This window comes from Peromyscus californicus, unplaced genomic scaffold (assembly GCF_007827085.1).
Source record: "Peromyscus californicus insignis strain IS unplaced genomic scaffold, ASM782708v3 Scaffold_19__1_contigs__length_69161282, whole genome shotgun sequence".
In the NCBI taxonomy this organism is placed as follows: domain Eukaryota; kingdom Metazoa; phylum Chordata; class Mammalia; order Rodentia; family Cricetidae; genus Peromyscus; species Peromyscus californicus.
This window is the reverse complement of record NW_026294491.1, coordinates 64,937,200-64,958,779: the sequence shown is the minus strand read 5'-3', so window position 1 is coordinate 64,958,779 and position 21,580 is coordinate 64,937,200. Positions and strand designations below refer to the sequence as shown.

Genomic DNA, 21,580 nt, shown 5'->3' with positions numbered 1-21,580 from the left:
ATCTAGAAAGTTCTGCTTATCTTCTAGCTTCTATTTAACAATCCAGCCTTACTTCCTGTGGCTGGTGAAGAGGGTCAGGAGTTAGTTATATGCTCCACTCCAAAGCCCGTGGTGGGAGGTCCCGAGTTTATGTCCAGCTTTAACACCCTAATTGGCCACTGCCACTTGCAGGCCAACCCCCACAGCTTGGCTCTGCCCTCAGCACCAGTTCTGGAGCCCAGCCTCAGGAAGGAGGCCCTTTAGAGGATACAGGAGGCTTCTTGCACCAGCTCCCCACTGAGCAGATGTGCACTTGGGTCCCTCAGGGAAACCTCAGTGACAACTAGGCTTTGGATCATCTACAGGCTTTTGTCTTTTGAGACAGGATCTCATGTAGCTCAGGTTGACCTTGATCTTGCTACATAGCCAAGGATGACCATGCCCTCCCGACCCTCCTGCCTCTACCTCCCAAGTACTAGGGTTACAGGTGTGTGCCACCACACTTGGTTTATGCTAGGAAAGGAACTGACTCTAACGGTGTACTGGCAGTCCCAGGATGCAAAGGAGCTGGGGAGCAGGGTCTCCAGTGGCTGAGTATGAATGACCCAGTTCCGAGGACTGCTTATTGAAATGGTGGGGTTAGCTTATATAGCTTGAGTATGGGGGAGGGAGGGAGAGGTCAAGAGAGGAAGTGCAGCAGCTGGTGGAGGGGTGAGGAGGGTGAGGAGGGTGAGGAGGGGTGCACACAGGGGCTCTCCAAGTCACCAGTCAGATTAGCAGACTGCTGGTCACATGGTTTCTAAGAAGATAGTTTGGGCGGGGGGGGGGGGGGGGGGGGGGGGGGAGGGAGGCGAGACAGAAGCTTGACTGACTATCGTGATGTGGCCTTTGTCTCTATGGAGTTGGGTAGGCCCAAACCTGATTTGGGTAGGGAGCGGCCCCACTCCTGCCGTGCTCTCTGAGTGATGTCCTGGGTTTGGGCAACACTCTACGGCCCTTCATCTGGCTCGAGAATCCACACCAGGCCAGCAATCTTTCATTTAAAAAAAAAAATTCTGCCTTTCTCCTCCCCACCCCCACATCCAGGAGGCTCTTTCTCTTCTATTTATCCAACACCTCGGCTGATCTTTGAAGAGTCAGCACTAGCTAGCTGTCATCCCCACCCGAAGCTTTCCCAGGGCCCACACAGACCAGAGCCTCTCTCCACCAGGCAGTCCAGCAGACACCGTCTCTGTACATGGCATTCCTTTTCAGTGAAATGCAAATTCCTGCAGGGCCACATACCATATTTTTATCTGACCCCCCCAGTGTTTGGTTCAGGGTCTGCACTCAGAAGACAATCTACGTCTGTTAAGTTCCCAGGGCCAGGACTGAAGTGGGTGGGGTGGCGAGGCTGTTCTTATGGTTATAGGAACACAGCCCAGGGCTGGTGAGGTTCATGGTGAAACCGGCCTTTTAGAGACACATTCTTAATGGCCTCATGCAGCATCTCCTCCCTGGAAAGAGCTCCAATGATATCTCCTATCCTCCGTGTGAGGAACCTGACCAGCCCATCTGACACCAATTTCATGATCACTGTGATAAAAATAGCGACAAGAGGAATGTCTGGGTGGTGACGCGGTGATGCGCATGGCACTCCACCCTCTTGAGTCAGGGCTTCTTTCTGTCTCCATCTGTCCTGCACACTCCTGGATCTGGTGGGAACTGGTTGGCGTGAGACTCATCAAGTTCAGCTCCAGGGCTCTGGGGCACATCTCTCCAGTGGAGCCCTACCTTCTGTCCCCAGGCCACGCTCAACTGTAACACTGTGTGCTTCACGACACAGTGTTAGCTCCACAGACAACACACTGCTGCTTTCTGTGGGACCCTCAGGCTGCCTCCCCCAGAGGCTTCCACTCCTCAGGCTGTAGTGGGCTGGAGTGAAGGGGAAGCTTCACAGCCTGGCCCTCTCTCCTCCAGCTCCTACTGTCTTTGTTATGAGGACAGTACCCATGGCATTCTTGAGGTAGTAAGTCTGGGGAGAACTTGTGATCAGCTGGACAGGCCCTGGGTTGTCCCTGGGAGGGGTTGTAGGTGCGGGAAGGATTATGGAGGGGCACGTCCTTAGAGAATCTAGAAGATTCTGCTATAAAACTTGGATCCTTCAGTGTAACATGGCAGATATGAATCATTGTTTTTTGAAGATTGGATCACTGAAAAGACATGAACATGCCTGGGCTTGCCACCTGGAAGATGGCACCAGGGTTCCTACCACCCTCAAGAATGCACTCTGGAATTTGGGCAGCTTGACTGTGGGGACCATGACTGGGAAGACACAGGTGTGAACAGCTGAAACCTGGCAACTGATTTTCCAAGCCCTGAAGCCAACATCAGTGGCTTATCCAAAGGGGAAGCAGGGCCTGGATTCTGCAGAGACTTCCAGGAAGGCTACTGCACGCACAGAGCGTGCCACCAAAGGTCCTTGCAGATGCCTGAGGGGTGGACACCACAAGCAGCTGATGGGTGTGAGCTTCATCTCCATCTCAGCGTCCCTCCTGGCTGCCCCTGTCCTTGCTCACAGACTTTTTCTGATTATAGATACACTCGACCTGGGGTCACCCCCCAAATTAAAGAACACTTTCCTCTATGGAAGAGTCCTTTCTGCTTTTCTGTTCCTCTTTGGGTTTAGAAATTACGCTCTTCCTCTTGTGAGCAGTTCCAGCCTTAAACACACATCACATGCATGAGAAAGAGTAAGGGAGCAGACTGTATTTGAGAGCTCACCTTGCTGAGGGACAGACATCTATTTATTACTTCCCTCAAGAGGTGTTTATTCATCTTTGGCATGGCCCTAGGCATGCAACAGAGATGTGTAATTGGACGGGTAGATTGAAGCTTTGAGGGTGATGTTTAAAGTGCCCAGAGTCTAGCCAGGGAGAAATCAAAGGGAACAAATAATTGCATTGCAGCTTGCTATACTGCTGCGGGAGTGGGTAGGCTGGTGGGAGGCGGAAGCATCCTTCAGGATGGGGCAGCATCTGCCGGGAAAGAGGTTCTGGATCCCAGTGGGAGGGAAGACAAAGTGTGTCACACACCTGCACCGCAATCCTAATATCTGGGAGGTAGAGGCCAGAGGATCAGGAGTTCAAAACCAGCCTGGGCTATATGCTGTGCTAGAGATCAATATATATGGATGACTTTGAATTCATAATCCAGCCTCAGCCTCCCCAGGGCTGAGATTACAGCCGTTCCTCCACCACACCCAACCTGTGGCTTTTGTTTTGCAGAACACACTGTGACATTACAGGGTATGTGATGCATGTGTCCCTGGTCCCCCTCTGCCACCATGCCACTGGGTAGGCTCACACCTTATACCATATGAAGCTGAAATCCAACATTCTTCTCCCTACTAAAAATCACCGTGCCTGTTAGCCATGAACCCCAACTCTAAGAAGCTTTTACACAAATACTCGATCTCAGGGGAGCAAAGAGAAATCCTGCAATTTGTTGATAGCTAACAGGGTCTGTAAAACATAGAACTACCCTGGTCTCCATCCCAGTGTTTTAGAATCAGTTCCTCACTGAGGCCTGAGGACTTAGGGGTTCTGACCTGTTGTGCTCACTTATAGGGAATTCTAAGTCACAGGTACCAACACCAAACTGCAGAAAATGTGATGACTACCAGAAGCCACCTGGCTTGGTGAGCCACAGAACCATTTAAATTGGATAGATGTGTCCCCCAAACACAACACTGCATTCTCCGGTGGTTAGCTGGAAAATATTTTCAAGTCCCGAAGACAGAGCACTCGTCTATTTTTGATAGTGACTGAGAGTGCTCAGTTGGGAATGGCTGCCATTCATGGAGGTTTCACAGTGGTCTTGGGGGTTTGAAGGCATTCAATTACTATACAATGGTCCCTACCCCCCTTGTTATTTAAGCATTTATTTATTTTAAGTGTTTGCTTGCATACATGTCTGTGTACCACATGTATGTCTGGTGCCCACAGAGGCCAAGAAGGGGGCGTCTGATCCCTTGGCACTTGAGTTACAGATGGTTGTGAGCCACCATATGGGTAGTGGGAATTGAACCCAGGTCCTCTGGAAAAGCAGCCAGTGCTCTTAACTGCTGACCTATCTCTCTAGCCCCTGTGTCTCCTTCTTAATGTTCTCTCTCTTTTTTTTTTAAATCACCATAAAACTGAATCCCTTATTTTGCTACAGAACATAGCTCAGAGCATTTGGAAGCTCTCCCAATGCTAGAAGCTAACACAAGGTCCCGTGAAAACTGAGTGGAAAGAACACGGTGGGGCCGTGGAGAACTTCTGCTTCTGTCTTGGGCCTGTTGTCTGATTTCCTTTAGTCTGGGGCATGTGGACCTCAGCTTATTTTCCTGGCTGTTCTCACACAACCTACTACTGCTTAAGCTATTGCTTCAAAACTGACCAAAGGAAAAGGATGAAGGTTTCTTTACCCATGCTGAAAAGTGATTTTGTGCACAGAGAGCCAAAAATATATTTTCTTTGGGAGACATGACTTCATGCAGGGCTCCAGTTCTCTCTGACTGAAGAAGAGAGGGAAAAACAGAAGACCAATAGGAAGTGCTGAAAAGTACAGGGCGGAGGGAGGTGGCTTCCAGAGTGAGAGAGGGTTTGGGGTGTTCAGTTTGGTGCTTGGAAACTTTTGAAATGATAGGTAACAGAATGATTCTGATAAATTGTGACTGTCCAAGGATACCAGACCACAGGCAGGCATGGAGCATACCCTTGTATGGCATCAAATACAAAGTTTTAAATATTTATTTGTATTTTATGTGTATGTACTTGAGTAGTGTCCAAAGAGGCCAGAAGAGGGCACTGCATTGAGCTGCATTGTGGGTGCTGGGAATCAAACCCAGATCCTCTAAAAGAGCAGCCAGTACTCTTAACAGCTGAGCCATCTCTGAACCAGCCCCTGATGGTTTTTACAGGCAAGAAAATTTCTAAATATTTGTTGAATTGCATGAAATATATATGACTATCTTCCTGTAAACAATTAGAAAATTCCATCCCTGGGTGTGTGCCTAAGTTGGAAGAATGGGCCTGGAAATTTGAAGGAGGTGGCTTAGATAGGTGTTGAAGTAGAGATGGGGGAGGGGAGGAGACAGTCTGTCAAGGTGAGACATGAGACAAGAAATTCAGGGGGTGTATGAAGACCCAAAGAATGGTTAATTATCTGACAGTCTCAAGAATCTCGCCTTGGACTAGGATTGTCCTTGGGGTCATAATGAGGAAGTGACGCCCCAATCAGAGACTCTGGGGCAAAGGGCAAGTCAACAATCTATTCCAGAATGGAGAGCAAAGGAGCCCCTGATGCTGCACTGGACAAATGCACTGGAGAGTGGAGGGCTCAGTGTATCTGGAAGTTTTCCTGTGTCCTGCCTATCCTGAGGTCAGGACAAGTCTCTCCCACTCACATCCCCCAAGCAAGCACACAGACGCTTATATTGATTATAACTGCTTGGCCATTAGCTCAGGCTTATTACTGACTAGCTCTTACACTTAAAATAACCATAATTCTTATCTATGTTTAGCCACGTGGCTTGGTATCTTTTCTCAGTTCTGTCTTGTCATCTTGCTTCCTCTGTGTCTGGCTGGCGACTCCCGACTCAGCCCTTCTTCTTCCCAGAATTCTCCTTGTCTGTTTATCCTGCCTATACTTCCTGCCTGGCTACTGGCCAATCAGCATTTTATTTATCAATCAATCAGAGCAACACACATCCACAGCATACAGAATGACATTCAACAGCACTTCCCCTTTTCTGTCTAATCAAAAAGAAAGGTTTTAACTTTAACATAGTAAAATTACATATAATAGAAAAGTTATCAAGCAAGAATTACAGTTACAATATCTAGTCTATTTGTATTTGGCAAAATTAAAGAAAATATTCTATCTCTCCTATATTTGTGAGTCTAAAGTTTCATATCTAATTTATCTTTTATCATAGCCAAGGAAAATTTTAACTATCTAGTCTTCAACTATATCAAAGATCCCAGAAGGATATAATATTACCTAAGTAAACAGGAAGTACATTGTAAGCAACTTCCAAAAATCCAGAATGAGAGAGACAGCTGCCTGCCTGGACAGTCATCCAAAGTTCCTCTGCAACATTGGGGCATCCATCTTCAGCCTGGCCTAGTCTCTCAGTCACTTTTTCCTGTGTTCTGTAGAATGTCTGGCAGTCTCCTCTGTGAAGCAGGAACCCGAAGGACCATTTTGCCTTGTTTTAGCAAATTTAGTGGTCACCTTCCTATGAGTCCTGCATGTCCAGTTTATACAACATTTTATCAGTAGTCCAGGCAAGAACAGAAGAAGATAAACTCCATATGGAGTATCTTCAATGCCCATCTTCGTCTTTGAAGTAAATGTGTCCTGTAGAATATTTGGCAGAGAAACCTCGGATAGCTATCCATGAAGCTGGCTGTTTCTATCATAACTCATTTTTTGGAAGTCGCTTGTTTGCACTTCCTGTTTTACTAGGTAATATTATTTCCTTCTAGGGTTGCTGAGGGAGTTGAAGATTAGATAGCTGTAGTTACAGTTTTCCTTATTAAGAAATTCAGAAAAGAAACTCATTAAGAGGTGTTAAGTGTGTAAGTTTGAAAGACATCATAAGATAGTTTTCTGTTGGTAATACAAGACAGGATAGAAAGTGAATTAGGTACATTTTGAACTCACCAAAATAGGATAGATAATGGAATATTTTCTCTGAACTTGTCAAATGCAAATGGACTAGACATTGTTGATGTATTTATTGCTTATATATATTGTATATAGTTATTGTATTTATTGTATATAGTTTTTCTTATATTAGTTATAACTTTTATTTTTTATTAGACAAAAAAGGGGAAATGCTGTGGGATAATGCCCTTGTAAGCTAATTTAATAAAATGCTGATTGGCCAGTAGCCAGGCAGGAAGTATAGGTGGGGCAAGCAACTAGGAGAATTCTGGGAAGAGGAAGGCTGAGTCAGGAGTCACCAGCCAGACACAGAGGAAGCAAGATGACAAGGCCGAACTGAGAAAAGGTACCAAGCCACATGGCTAAACAAAAATAAGAATTATGGGTTAATTTAAGTGTAAGAGCTAGTCAGTAATAAGCCTGAGCTAATGGCCAAACAGTTATAATGTGTGTTTACTTGGGGGACACCAGTGGGAGAGATTTGTTCCGACCACCAGCTGGTTAGCTGGGACACAGGAAAACTTCCAACTACAGCCGAGATCTCAATGAGACATGGACTGGAGTTGAGGTGAAGGCTTGGTGGTAGAGTGCTTGTGTGAGCAAGAAGACCTGAGTTTGCATTCCTAGCTTACACAAAAGCCAGGAGCTTGAGAGATAGGAACAGGCAGCTCCCTGGACTTCACTGGCTAGCTAGCCTAGCCAAATTTGTGAGCTCCAGGCTCAGTGAGAGACCCTCCCTCAAACTAAGGTGGAGAGTGACTGAGGAAGATACTCCACATTGACCTCTGGCCTTTCTACACTTGCACATAGATGCACACACAGATGCACACACCTATATCAACATATACATACACCACACACACATATGCATACAGAGACGTGGGCCATTTCTGAGGAGGATAAGAGGGGCCTCTGAGACACCAGCTTACCTTCCTCCCTGCCATGGGAGGATTTAGTGAGGAGGGATGTTTGGAGGCACTTGAAAGGACAAATCTTTAGCCCCAGGCGGCTGCTTTCCTTCCTCACACCCATGGAAGTACTGCTAACAACCCACAGCATTCTCTGCCAGGGAAACTCATTACAGACTTGGCATTTTTGGCAAGCTCTTTGGGCAGGCTTGCCCTCAAATGCTCTTCCTTCAAGAGGTGGCTTCCAGATTATGAGCCAATTAAATGACAATTGGCATTTAATAAGCTTCCTCTGTCCCCGTTCATCATCTCTGTGCCTTTTGTTTTGTCGCTTCAGGAGCTGGCATATGGATCATCGCTGCTGTACTCCTGTCCCCCCCGCCACCCTGCAGTGGTAGCCTCGCCTTTGAGTGCTCCCATCACTGAGAAGATTGTGGGTGGATAATGAGGAGTCCTTTCTCCATATTCTCTGCCACCAGGGTGATAGAGGTCACCATAGAAAACAGTGTCATTTGCCACGATTCTGTTCACTTGAAAGGGCCATGATTAAGGCCCAATTTAAGGGGTTGCTGGGTGGGTCCAGTGGGATATGGAATCTGAGGATGAGAGGAAGAAAAAAAAACACAACAAAAAACCGCTTAGCCACGGCCAAAGTGACTGCAGATGTCAAGAACACAGAGTGGATCTTTGGCAAGGTCAAGGATGATGCTCATTTAACTGATTTCCTGCTTTTGATTGACAACTTCTGGAATAGGCCAGTGGCCCAAGGCTTGGGAGTCAAAGGTCTGCATTCAACCATTGCTATCACCTGGGCTAAAGTTCTCAGATGAGGCGCTTCCTTGGAGTTTCCTGGGTTGCCACATGAATGATGACAGAGGACAGCCGGCAATTAGAAGATCCTCAGCACTGACTTGGACCAGACAGAAGCACATAGGCTTGGCAAGAGCTCCGGGGAGGAGAGCAAAAGGAAAATGTGAAGTGGAAAGCCACATAAACCTTAGGAGACCCACCCAATGGTGACACCACATTTAAATAAATCAAATGGGTTCCTGACTCCTAGTGCCAGAAGTCACACATGCCGCGGGCATCCTCCATGAACCCAGCAGTGCAGAGCTGGTAGGCTGGGTGGGACTAGGGGGCAGCATGCTCAAGGCCAGTGTATTTTCCTTTTGCCTTAGTAACCGTGTCTGATTCATCCTCCTGCGCCTGTGGCTCTGGCTCCAACTTTCCCCACAGTCAGCAAAGAAAGGCTCAGCATGCTGAGCAAGTGGACACTGAGCATCATTAGGAAGGGAAGCTTCTAGAAAGCAGCACGAAGACCCCTCAACAGTGATCCTGAAGACCAACCATAGAAAACACTCTTTTCTCTGCTGAGCCCCTCTAGGGCTTTTATGTTGTAAATATTCTCATCCAAGACAAAGTACCCATGAGTATCATCCAGAGAAGACAGTGGACAGATGTGGGCATTGAGCCTGGAAAGCAGTCTGAGTCCTGCTGGCATTTCTGGGGTTTGAAGCTAAATTAGCAATCTGGAGGAAGCTGCTGGGGCTTCTGCGGCCAGGCTGGGCCTGGGCTCTCAAGTGCTTCTGGTCCTCTCTAGTCGACCAATGCAGGTGCTCCAAAAGGGTCTCAGTGTCCAGTTCCATGTCCAGGATTTGGGTGGCAGGACCTGTGTGCCCTGACCCTGTAAGTGAAGGTACAAGTAGCTGACAGACCCTCTAACAGAAAGCCTGCCTTCCTCTTCAGCTTCTGCATCACTGAACTCACAGGATTCTGAGTCTGCCATGTCCTGAGTTACTTCCAAAGGACACTTAGCAGGAGCCCAGTGTCACATGGGGAGAAGAGCCCTCTCATCACTGTGTTCTGGAGGCAGTGGCTTAAGTATCATAGACATGGCTTGTCAATCTCTTAAATGAGGGAGTGTCCCTGTCATCTAAGCTAGCAATGCAGCACATTCCAGTCTTTATCTGCATATGCTTTGAAAGAAAAATTAAGATTTATCTTGTCTCAGTAGCAAAAAAAAAAAAAAAAAGCAACCTCCCCAAATGCCAATGCAGCATGCCCTAATTGTGTATGAACTCAAGCAAAATTGATGCTTCCCTAGCTCAGAGGATGTGGTGAACCAATTAAAAATTCACTATGTCTGTGCTCACCATTTAGGGGAAAAGGTGGGGGATTTAATTAATTAATTAATTATTGTGTGTGTGTGTGTGCGCGCGTGCACACGCTCATGTGCGCACTCCCATTCTGTGTGACAGGGAAGTGATGTAATCCCCACAACTCTGCTGGTGTGAACTAGGCTTTCTAGAACATCATATGTGTTAGAGGCCTCACCGCAGCTGCATCATTTCATTCTCCCTGTGGCCCTGTTCCCCACTTGCTACTGGCCCATTTTAGAGGTTAGGTAGTAGAAGTTGAAAGAGACTGAAAATAAGTCAACTGAGACTGCGCAGTAAAGTATAGACTGTGCTCCTGGGTCTGACTCCACAACTCTCCTTAATTTCTCTACAGAACGGGACCATCGCTCAAGGACAGGCAACCAGAGTATATACCTGTGAGCTGTACAACTTGAGTTGATGTACAGATGTGCTGTGCAATGAGAATAATCAAGAGAGTTAAGGAAGTTCCCTGTGCATGGTAATAGTTTGGCCCCCCTCTAAGTGTCCTGTATACACCACAGCATTGCTAACTGGGTAGTGTCCTAACGATAGCTACACAGCGCTGTACATTAGAGACCTGGGATTTCCTCATCGTGAGGCTGAAAGTCTGTGTCTTTTGTCCAACATCTCCTTCCCTCCAGAGCAAATCCCATCTCAGAGCTACTGCCTGCCTTCTGGGAAATGCATTCCTACAACCTCCTCACTTCCCAGCCTCCCTCAGCATACAGCTCCAAGTTCACCACCTGGAATACTGTAGACACTGCAAACAAGCTCTGTTGACTAAGAGATGACCAGAGATGGGGCGTCTCTGGTGAAAGTGCCTTTTCTTACAAATGGCACTGTTAAACTGTATGTTCAACTCGCATGCATTTTTTTCTACATATAAATTTTATGATATACAATCAGCTGTGAATCATTTGTTTAAAAGTCTGACAGGATGGATGGTTAAACACTTCAAAAGTGAAAGTGTAAGAAGGAGTTATAATTATCATTGTGGGGGATGGTGAGTCATGTGAAAGCCCACCCACTGCAAGCTGTTTGGAGTACAAGAACTATTTTAATGCCACAGGAGGATTCTGAAGAGAATAGGAATTGTGGGTTGTGTAGGGAGAGTGAGTGGTTTTAACACCCAGGCTGGCTCCACAGCTTCTGTGTTCTCAGCTTCTCCACTACAGCAACCCCATTCATTCCTCAGCAACCCCCTTTCCTCTTCTTCCCACACAGTGCCTGCCTGTGGGCTCTCACAGATACTCAGCACTCAGCCTCCCTTCTGCTGACAGTGGAGCTGGCACCCACTATTCCTTCCAAGGCTAACCCTTCCTCTGTCCAGGCTGTGGTACCCAGGCCCCCCTAGGCCTTCTTCCTTCCAATATTCCCCCTCTCTGGCCTAAGCAACTCCTCCCTATTTTTTGGATTGTTCCCATCAGCATGTTTAAAAAACCCCCGGTGAATGGGTTACAGATAGATGTTGATATAAACTTGTAGGTACAAAAATGGCAGGTTAGAGCATCCTTGTTCATAAACCTTGACTCCACCACCAAAGTAGTTGGGAAGATCGCAACTCACAGTGGATGAGCAGACTCTTCACTGCACACAGAGGGATGGGCAGAGGGGACATTGCTACCTTCAGGGGAACAGGCTCTCACGATGTTGTCTCTTTACTCCATTTATCATCCAGTTCTCTTTCTACTTCTCTGATCCTTTCCACACACCACAAAATGCCTCAAGCAGGGTTTTAGCATTCACCATCTCAACAGCCTTACATCTCTTTCTTTCAATGGAGTTGCAAACTGTCCATCTATTCCACTGAAATTCATCTTCCTAGATCCATAAGGACCTTAACATTTCAAAGCCAGTGGTCAGCTTTCTGTTCTTATTTTAGCAGAGCTTAGGAAGCAGTGTGCAGCACAGTCAGGAAGTATGTGGGATGCCCTCAGTCAACCATGAATGGTGGTAACAGGTGTTACTTCCCAGTTAGTGATAGTTAGCTTTTAACTATCAACTTGCCACAGCCTAGAATCTCCTGAGAATAAAGCTTCTGTTGAGGAACTGTCTACATCAGGTTGGCCTGTGGGCATGTTTGTGGGGGATTGACTTGATTGTTAATGAACCCAGCCCACTGTAGGTGGCACCATTCCCTAGACTGAGCCTGTTGCAGAAAAGTTGGAAAATACAGAATGGTGTACAGAAGTTGGGAAAAACACAACACAACCACAACCACTTAGTTGCTGCATTTTTTCCTCCCAGTTCATGCTGTGCTCTGTTTTATTACATAGTTAAGATGATAACACACACAATTCCTTAGCCAGAGTTACGATGATAACATACACACAATTTCTTAGCCTGTTTATTTTATTTAACATTATCTCATAACCCTTTTTATGGTGCATTAAGATCTTCAAGAATATTACTTTTTATAGCTACATAATCTATCTTCCTTATAGTCTATTCCCTCATGTCAGACATTGGATTGTTTTATATACATGGTTTGTAGGTATCTGCACAGATTATCTTGCTACACGACCACATCAAATCAATTGTTTCAACAAGTACTCACAGTGCCACTGTACAGCGCTTACTGTGTGTGAAGCTGGGAGTTCCGTGGTGAATGAAGGCGTATCTCCTTCAGCTCCTGAACATTCTACTAAGGCCAACAGACCACAGGAGAGCGTGTCTACAAAGAGAGGTATTGCCAAGGAAGAGACCAGGAAGACACAAACAGTGAGCAGTAAGGCTATGTAACTCAGGGGAGGAGGAGGACGGTTTCTCCAAGGTGGCTTCTCTGTAAAGGCATTCTGGGTATTTTAGTAAGCCGGCTTGCCAGAGGGAGTTTGGAATTGATTTTCTTCTTCCTCTCTAGGAAGCCAGTTGATCCTGAAGGAAGAACCCTACAAAAGTGTGTCCTAGAAACCACCTTGAGCTTGACTCCTCTAGTCCTTGACTTCCTTTCATATGGGAAGTAGAAGTGTGTGGGCCTGTACACATGTGTCTCTCTGTGTGTGTACTTGTAAATGTGATTGTGTAAATGTGATTGTGTAAGTGTGTGTGTGTGCAAGTCTGCATGCATGGGTATGGTAGACCAGGAGAGAGGGGGTCTGTGGGGATGGAAAGACCCAATACAGCAGGCACAGGACAAAACTCAAAGGGTTATGTCTACATGGCGTGGTGTGAACCCTTTCTGTGTCTGACATTTACAGGTGGTCAACGACATATGCCTTATGCAAGGAAGCACCTGGGCAGAATGGGTAGAGATGGTGGCAGTGGGCAGGAGAAAGGGCCTAGAGTGACTGTTCACAGGGGCTCAAGGCTTGTCAATCAGACCACGGAGAAAGCCCCTGAAGTTAAGGCTCAGAAAGGGTTTAACTGATTTCTTCACTCACTTGTGTATAAAATTAACAGCTGGATTAAGGAAGCAACACAAGCATCCATCGGCAGAGGAATGAATGAAGAAAGTGAGGTTTACATGCATACAAAGGAAATTTTCAGCCTTCAAGAAAAACAAAGGTGTGTCCTTTGCAGGAAATGGACACAACTGGAGATGATCACAGTACGTGAACTCAGCCAGGCTCATAGAGGGTCCCTAGAGTTTACACAAATGTATAAAATTATGTTTGTATATGTCATGAAAGCCGGAGCAAGGGAAACAAAGGTGACTGAACAGGAGGAACAGGAAGAAAGGAGGTTTGGGGGCCTCTGGGGAATATGATCCATGGGCAAGGTAGACATGTATGCAAATGTCCTTCTAGAAGAGAGACCAAGTAAAGTGAATATACATGGTGAAAATAAAACACACAGTCATGAAGCATTAAAAAAAGAGGAGGAGGAAGAGGAAGGAAGGAAGGGAGGGGAGGAGAGCAGGAGAGAGGGAGGAAGGGAGGAAGGGAGGGAGGAGGAAGAGTCCTCTTTTCTTCGAGCCAGAAGCAGAACTGGACTGTGGAAGACAAGACGATGGCAAGAGCATGACCCTCACCTCCCCAGTGTGCCGTGTGGCGGGAGAGGGAGAGGATGCTAGGAGCTGTAGAGCATCCGGGAGAAGCGTCCGGAGGGGAGCCAGACTGGCATTTTCTGATAGAAAACGTTCACTGGCTCATGTCCTGGGATGGAGTTGCTGGTGTGCTTGGTCCGGAAGCTGCCCTAATGAGCTCCGGGTAGTCTGGGCAGTAGGGGGCTCTCGGGTGTAAAGAACACAGAGGGAGCAGGCTGAAGGCCCCTCTGGCTGGACTTCCTCCTATTAACAAACAACCAGTCTTTGAACTTACAATTACTAGCCTGGTTGCGAAAGGGACTCATTTCAACTAAATTATTAGTGTTTTCCCTGTTACCAAATGCTATGATCAACTATTTTGTGTTAAAGGGGAAAAAAGGAACATTTTTATTAAAAAGAGCAGGGTGTGTAGAAAGAGAGCAGTCTGTGCTATGTTTTCCAGACGTGTGGAGCACAGTCAAGCTCAGCCCGTGGCAGCCAAGCAACAAAATAAACAGCGGAAATGGCATGGAAGGCGCAGGACCAGGAAAATTCATCTCAGAATGGATGGAAGTTCACTCTCTGCAGCCAAGGGCAGAAGATTACTACAATGTATAATCCCCCCCTTCTCTCCTCTCCCCCTCTCCCCTCTCCTCCCCTTTCCTCCCCTCCCCTCTTTCCAGTGCACTTGGAGCCACTAGAATTCAGGGCAAACAAGAGATAACTTTCTTTGGGTTGGTTTACTCACAACTTTGTTAAAGAGTCAGTGATGGCAGATGCCACAGAATTTGCCCAGGGCTAATTACTCAGACAGATGGAGCACCAGACACAGCAATCATGCGAATTAGTGTGATCTGGTGACAGGGTCTGTGCAGGAAGGACCATGATAAAGCCTTCTATCCCCCAGCCTGATCCAGGGGTACATGCTACATCAATAGTCTTTGGTTAAGGAAACAATGACGTGATCATTACTCCCTGTGGGTTGTAAATTATCTGAAAAAGATGATTCTGAGTCTCTGGTGCCTCTTGTGTAATTAACACTGTCCAGGGCCACAGTGAGGAGAAACAGCCCAGAGCAGACAAGGCCACACAGTGACGTTTTATGAATAGTATGAGGTTTCCAATGAACCCTTTTAAGCAACTGCCTGTCCATCTGCATCACTGAAGAACACCCCCAAGCTACACACAACCTTGGCTCTGTGTGAAATGGTCTGATTTCCAAATTTGAGACCCTTTCAAATTACTTTCCACGGAAAACTGTTTGTCTTGTTTCTTAAATCTGTGACTTCTTGACAATTCCATAGGAAAAATGGAGGCACTCATGTGTGCGTGTGTGTGTGTGTGTGTGTGTGTGTGTGTGTGTGTGTGTGAATACTTATGTGTGTTTGAACATTAAGGTCAGGGTAGACATTAGCTATCTTTCTCAATGTCTTCAGACAAGGTCTCTCACTGAACCTATAACTGGCCAATTTGGCTAGAGATGACCACAAGCCTCAGACAGCGTCCTGTCTCTGACTTCTTAGTACCAGGAACACAGGAATGCAGTGCCATGATGGCATCAGATAATTACTTCTGTTTGCTTCCTAAATCCCTTACGTACAATCCACTCATCAACCTCCTCTGCCTTGTACTGATCCCTGTGGTTGATACAGAATAAGTATATGCAATTGATGCGAGGCCAGAATATAACAGTCACCTATTGCCCCTAGCAGGCAGGCCTTATAAATTTTTGTAGTTTTTGGCCTCTCTATATGTAGTGTCTGGGTAGTCTGATTATGAACATGCTCTTCTCTGGTATTCTGGCATATTTCAGCCTGTATTCTCCTTCTGTATGTCTTTGTCAAGTGTGAGCCTCCTACATACTGACTCCTACCCCACCTGCAAATCTTAAGGGATTCAATTCACAAATGAGGAGAGTGGGAACAGGAAGAAAGGGTTTCAATGCATAGAATGGACAGTAGTGATGGAGCATGATGCTCAGCTACTTGGGGAGGAGCTATTCAAACTGTGCTGCTACAAGAATAGAAATGAAACTTTAAGCTCCTTTTTAAAAAGGACAGCATTAGTTCAGTTAGTATAGTTGAAGAGTACAAAACTATCTGACTTCAGATATGTTGGATATAAAGACTCATAAAGAGAGAAAATAAAAGAAGATGGGTGTGGTGGCGCACGCTTTAATCTTAGCATGTGGGAGGCAGAGGCAGGCAGATCTCTGAGTTCAAGGCCAGTCTGGTCTACAACAGGAGTTCCAGGACAGCCAGGGCCACACACACACACACACACACACACACACACACACACACACACACACACACTAAAATAAACCAAGAAAAAAGAAAGAGAACAAAGATTGATCTGAGAAAATCATTCAAAATATGTCTAGACTTCTATAAAGAGACAGGAAATATAGAGGAAAAATGGACACAAAAGAGAGGAGAGGGGCCGGGCGGTGGTGGCGCACGCCTTTAATCCCAGCACTCGGGAGGCAGAGCCAGGCGGATCTCTGTGAGTTCGAGGCCAGCCTGGTCTCCAAAGCGAGTTCCAGGAAAGGCACAAAGCTACACAGAGAAAGCCTGTCTCGAAAAAACCAAAAAAAAAAAAAAAAGAGAGGAGAAAGAGAGAAACTGGGACACGAGAGAGAGAGAGAGAGAGAGAGAGAGAGAGAGAGAGAGAGAGAGAGAGAGAATATAACTCAACACGTGTAATAGAAGTTTCCAAAAAATAAAAATAAATTCAGGGATTGGGAAGAGGAAGGTACTAGAGATCTTTGCTTTGCATTTTCTAGAAACAACAGTATGGGAATCTTAGTATCCAAATAAACAATAAATCTTGGTTATGAAACTATAAACCAAGTTCATCCTCTAGACCTTAAGGACACCAGAGGAAAAGTATCTAAAGGAGTCAGGAGAGATGCCCGTTGCTCACCAGGGGGTGACAGCTGGGATGCTGGCACGTGTCCCCAAACCACAATGGGAAGAGGGAACTACAGAACAGCAGCATTACATATTGAGAGAAAAGATGGATTAAGCTAGAATTCTATACCCAGCTCAAGAGTCACTCAAATGTACACAGAGAGATACTTCTCTCCTGCACCTTAGAAAATGTCTATGTCCTCCACTCAATTCAGAGCAATTTTTACTCCAGTTGCACAAACTTTCACAGGCTCCAGTGCACCGTGGCTTTCTATGCCTCAGTAGCACTGCCTCTCAGCTCTGGACAACCTTCTTGAGGGGCAGGTTCCAATTCATTCTTAAACTTCACATCTCATACTGTCTCTTCTGGGAAATGCTTTGGATACCTACTTAGAATTATGAACTTCTTTCTTGCATTCTCTCACATTTGCTTCAATAACTTTCAGATGCTTGCTATCTGAAAACAAGTAGGCATATATGCATAACCATGTTAAATGGGCTCTCAACAGGATTTTGGAAGAGATCAACCTTAAGTTATGATTTGCTTAAAGCACAGATAGACCATGTTTGATGCCCAATTTAATAACAAGAGGAGTCTCCTTAAGAGAAAGTCACAGTGGGGGTTCAATGAGCAATGTTCTGCACCAGTTAACAGGTGAGGCGAGAGGACGTGTTCTTCACTAGCAGATGGCAAAGGCAATAAGGGTGAGACAGGAGCAATTGACTGGCTAACCTGCAATTCACTCCCAACTCTCTTCACCTTTGCCTTCTGCTCGTTCTACACCAGTTTGTGCAATAAAAAAATTCAATTTATGCATACAATACTAGGTTTCCTACTACACATATTAAAATAGGTGGAGGCTGTTGAGATGGCCTAGCAGTTAAAATCACATACTGCTTTTGTGGAGGACATGAGTTTGGTTCCCAGCTCACAGTTGCCTGTAATTTCAGTTCCAGGAGATCTAGCGCCCTCTTCTGGCCTCCATAGGAACCTATACTCAAATGCACATACCCCCACTTACATAATAAAAAATGAAGATAAGCTTTTAAAAACTGATAAGGAGATTAGCTTTAACAACATATTTTATATAACCCAATTATATTATATAGTACCATGTTAACAAGTAATCAATATTGATAAAATTAATTAAATATTTTACTGATGTTTAGATATTAAATCTTTGAACTCCTTTAAACTGTTCAAACTTACAATGCATCTCAGTTTGGATTCCAAACTCATATTAGGAACATTTGATATATATTTGTGTTTCATAAAATTTATAATTGTAAAGTGCAAATAAATGTACAGGATTTCCAATAAGCAAATTAAGTAACAAAAATTACTGTCCTATAATATTTGTATCTACATGGACAAAACTGACCAAATTTATGTTCATATGTCAGATGAGAAATGAAAAATGTTCCTGTAGCACAAATCCTAATTGGTCTTAATAATAAAACCTGGAACCAGATACTGGGGTAAATGCTGAAAGATCAGAGAGACAAAGGAGCAAGCCACAACCACCTCTTACATCACCAACTGCTCAGCCAAAAAGGGGCATGAGCTCCTGTCTCCTCCTACCTTATATTCCTCTCTCTGCCCAGCCATATCACTTCCTGTCTTCACCTCCCAAGTGCTGGATCAAAGGCATGAGATCCCAAGTGCTGGGATTAAAGGTGTGTGCCACCACTGCCTGGCCTCTATGGTTAATTAGTGGCTGGCTCTGCCATCTGATATCCAGGCAAACTTTATTTGTTAGAGCATAAACAAAATCTCACCACATGTCCCTGTCATACATAGGCTGTAATCTGACAGTAACATGTCATGGCATGCTTAAAGTTATATATTGTCTTATATAAAATAATGATATACCTACTGGGTCCATTTTTATATTTAAAACAATTTAATTAAAATTAAATAACATTAGGAGCATGTCTTAATTAGGGCTACTATCACTGTGATGAAACACTAGGACCAAAAGCAACTTGGGGAGGAAAGGGTTTATTTGGCTTACACTTTCCACATCACTGCTCATCATCAAAGGGCAGGGCAGGAACTCCAAAAGGGCAGGAATCTGGAGGCAGGAAGTGAAGCAGAGGCCATGGAAGGGTGCTGCTTACTGGCTTGCTCCTCATGGCTTGCTTAACCTGCTTTCTTATAGAACCCAGGACCACCTGTCCAATGATGGCACCACCTATCATGGGCTGAGTCCTCTCCCATCAATCACTACTTAAGATAATGCCCTACAGTAGGATCTTATGGAAGCATTTTCTCCATCGAGGCTCCTTCCTTTCAGTTAGCTCATGCTTGTGTCAAGTGGACATAAAATTAGTCAGCACAGAGCCTCAGCTGCCTTGGCCACACTGCAAGTACTTAACAGTGTAACAGAAGGAATGGCCATCATTTAGATGGGTGGCTGTAAAGGCTCGAGATGCCTCATGTACATGTCTTTATCCTTCTCAGACATTTAGGGAGCTTTGCACATTTCTAGCCAAAGAGAGTGTGCAACAAAGTTTAGGTGTGGAGAGCAGTGCATTTTAGAAAGCTTTTGCTTTTTTTTTTTTTTTTTTTTGGTTTTTTTGAGGTAGGGTTTCTCTGTGTGGTTTTGGTGCCTGTCCTGGATCTCACTCTGTAGACCAGGCTGGCTTCAAACGCACAGAGATCCGCCTGGCTCTGCCTCCTAAGTGCTGGGATTAAAGGCGTGTGCCACCACTGCCTGGCCTAGTTTTTGCTTTCTTTAAAAATTATATTTACCGTCATCATCATCATTGTGTGTGTGTGTGTGTGTGTGTGTGTGTGTGTGTGTGTGTGTGTGTGTGTGTGTGTATGTGTAGCTGTTCACTGAGGTCAGAGGACCACTTTTAGGAGTCGGTTCTCTCCATCCATTGTAGGATCTAGGAGATCAAACTCTTGTCTTTGACACTTAGTGACATGTACCCTTACCCACTGAGCCCTCTTACCAGCCCCACATTTTTGACAAAAGGACAAGCTCAAGAGGAAGATTTGCTAGCACCATTCTTGATTCTTCCTGTTCTGACTGGGAACATCATATAATAGCTGTAGCTACAGCAGACATACTGTCACCAGGAGGCGACTCTCAGTGATGACAACAGTCAACATGCTAAGAATGATAAGCAATGACCTGAAATTCCAATGACAACTGTTGAGCTGTTGGACCAACTCGGATAAGAAAACAAAGGCTGTCCTTACCATCTAGGTCAGCGACACACTGATACTATTTGTGTTCCTCTCTGATGCAATGAGCATGGTGAGCATGAGAGCCAATGGGAAGCCCGACCACCGTAGAGGTGCATATGAGAGAGTAACCGTAAAGTTAGGGAGTTGGGGTGCAGCCAGGACATGGGGGGTGGCTACAGATATGTCAACTGAGATACCCAGAGCAATTCAGTGCAATCCTTGCCTTACAGGTCTCATCACACTGGGGCTTTTCTATAGTGGTTTCTAGACTTCTCCCTCCATCCCCCCACCCCCTCCCCACCCCCACACCAGATGTGAACTTGACTAGAAGTAGTCAGTGAGTATTTATTAGCTGGTGATTAGTGTCAAGACAAGTCTGAGTATTTAGTGCAGCTCAAATGTTTAACATGAAAGGAAATACAGCCAAGTAAATCCTACAAGAGAAAATCTACCAGGAGTTCCTATATTAACGTGTCACACAGGAAGTCTTTGGTCTAACTTTGTACCTGTGAACATCTAAGAGAGAAAGGACCATAGTGAGTCATACTCTGCATCACTGCCTCTTCTTTCGACGTACTGCAGGGAGCACTTTATCCTCTCTATGACATTTGGTTCCCTTTCATGTAACCTCCGGGCATCTTCACGTTAATTCCTCCGAATTATGACAGCCATTTTCTCCTCTTTATCTCACTTCTACAACATGGGACAGCCCCCCACTGCCACCTACCATCTCCCTGAGTGCATGCTCTCAGTCATATGGATGTGTCTTGGTTATGCAAGTCATGTATTTTCTGTAGACTCTGCTTCAACTTTGAAAAAGGAATGAAGGGTCCACAAGATGGCTAAGCAGGTAAAGGTACCTCCCACTGAGCTAGGTGTTTGAGTCCCTGGCCTGGGAGTCATATGGTGGAATTAGAAAAAAACGTCCATGAAAGTTGTCTTCTCATTTGCATACATGCACTATGGCAGGCACTCGTGTGTGTGTGTGTGTGTGTGTGTGTGTGTGTGTGTACACACAGATATTAAATAATTATTAAAAATTTTGAAAAGAAAGGAAAAAAAAACCACTAATCCACAAAGACACAACTCCCTTTATGTTTTGGCATATTTTCTCCAAGACATTTAGATCCATGAAAAACAACTAAATCAAAGACCAAATCTCACACCCACCCCTTCTGCTTTTCATCTCATGAAACATTTTTTTTGTCTAAAAATTCTTTATAATCATTAAAACAGTAACTACACTACCCCATCCCTCGGCTACTCTTGGCATTTTCGACCATAGCTTTTATTGTGTTTCTTCCTTCGCCTTCCTTACTGTGGCTGCCAGTTGTCTACTGTCTTAAAAAAAAAATTCCCCACATTGGGCCCTGTCAGGCACTCCAGCCTATACCTGCCTCAAGCCTCTGCTGGCGTTTCCTGTTGTAATCAAATAAATCAGTTCATTCCTTTCAGCATGTGACTTCTTCTCAGTCACCATTTATCACTCTCCTCCTCCATCCCCATGTCTTTGTTAAGTCATTGCTGTCCTTAAAATCTACCTCAGGTGACTTCAGAACCTTTCAAGGCAGCTTTCCTTGGGTCTCCCTTGTCTTTTCTATCTGATATTCACTTTTTATGGCTTCGGCAGCAGCTTGTAGCCAACTGTATGCTTCTACCACATGCACTGCATGTTAGAGCATGTGAGAGGCCATTATGAGGGCACCCAGAGTCAGGGAGACAGAGCCAGCAGGTTCCTCTGACCCCATCACACTTTAAGAGGT

General features: G+C 45.3%; 1 protein-coding gene across 7 annotated transcripts in view; it reads right to left on the bottom strand.

Moving 5' to 3' along the window:
- Kif6 (kinesin family member 6) overlaps positions 1–21,580 on the bottom strand; it is a 315,011-nt gene that overhangs the window by 89,174 nt on the left and 204,257 nt on the right. The window lies entirely within an intron of this gene.